Source organism: Colobus angolensis, unplaced genomic scaffold, assembly GCF_000951035.1.
Source record: "Colobus angolensis palliatus isolate OR3802 unplaced genomic scaffold, Cang.pa_1.0 Scaffold153, whole genome shotgun sequence".
Taxonomy (NCBI): Eukaryota; Metazoa; Chordata; class Mammalia; order Primates; family Cercopithecidae; genus Colobus; species Colobus angolensis.
The window spans coordinates 7,769,346-7,770,980 of record NW_012114633.1 but is presented as its reverse complement, the minus strand read 5'-3'; positions in this window follow the sequence as shown (position 1 = coordinate 7,770,980).

Sequence of the window (1,635 nt, the reverse complement as noted above, 5' to 3'; positions counted from 1 at the left end):
CTTAATGGGGATGGCACTGAATCTATAAATTACCTTGAGCAGTATGGCCATTTGCAAGATATTGATTCTTCCTATCCATGAGCATAGAATGTTCTTCCATTTGTGTCCTCTTTTATTTCATTGAGCAGTGGTTTGTAGTTCTCCTTGAAGAAGTCCTTCACACCCCTTGAAAGTTGGCTTCCTAGGTATTTTATTCTCTTTGAAGCAATTGTGAATGGGAGTTCATTCATCACTTGGCTCTCTGTTTGTCTGTTATTGGTGTATAAGAATGCTTGTAATTTTTGCACATTGATTTTGTATCCTGAGACTTTGCTGAAGTTGCTTATCAGCTTAAAGAGATTTTGGGCTGAGATGATGGGATTTTCTAAATATATAATCATGTTATCTGCAAATAGGGACAGTTTGACTTCCTCTTTTCCTAACTGAATATGCTTTATTTCTTTCTCCTGCCTGATTGCCCTGGGCCAGAACTTCCAACACTATGGTGAATAGGAGTGGTGACAGAGGGCATCCGTGTCTTGTGCCAGTTTTCAAAGGGAATGTTTATTGTTTTTGCCTATTCAGTATGATATTTGCTGTTGGTGTGTCATAAATGACTCTTATTATTTTGAGATATGTCCCATCAATACCGAATTTATTGAGAGTTTTTAGCATGACGGGCTGTTGAATTTTGTCGAAGGCCTTTTCTGCATCTATTGAGATAATCATGTGGATTTTGTCTTTGGTTTTGTTTATATGCTGTATTACATTGATTTGCACATGTTGAACCAGCCTTGCATCCCGGGGATGAATCCCACTTGATCATGATGGATAAGCTTTTTGATGTGCTGCTGGATTTGGTTTGCCAGCATTTTATTGAGGATTTTTGCATCGATGTTCATCAGGGATATTGGTCTAAAATTCTCTTTTTTTTTTTTACTCTGTCTCTGCCAGGCTTTGGTATCAGGATGATGCTGCCTCATAAAATGAGTTAGGGAGGATTCCTTCTTTTTTTATTGATTGGAATAGTTTCAGGAGGAATGGTACCAGCTCCTCCCTGTATCTCTGGTAGAATTAGACTGTGAATCCTTCTGGTCCTGAACTTTTTTTGGTTGATAGGCTATTGATTATTCCCTCCATTTCAGAGCCTGTTATTGGTCTATTAAGGGATTCAACTTCATCCTGGTTTAGTCTTGGGAGACCGTATATGCCCAGGAATTTATCCATTTCTTCTAGATTTTCTAGTTTATTTGTGTAGAGGTGTTTATAGTATTCTCTGATTGTTCATATTTCTGTGGGATCGGTGGTGATATTCCCTTTATCATTTTTTTCTTGCATTCATTTGATTCTTCTTTCTTTCCTTCTTTATTAGTCTTGCTAGTGGTCTATCAATTTTGTTGATCTTTTCAAAAAACCAACTCCTGAATTCATTGCTTTTTCGAAGGGTTTTTTTTTTGTATCTCTGTCTCCTTCAGTTCTGCTCTGATCTTAGTTATTTCTTGCCTTCTGCTAGCTTTTGAATGTTTTTGCTCTTGCATCTTTAGTTCTTTAATTTGGTGTTAGGGTGTCAATTTTAGATCTTTCCAGCTTTCTCTTGTGGGCATTTAGTGCTATAAGTTTCCCTCTACAGACTGCTTTAAATGTGTCCCAGAGATT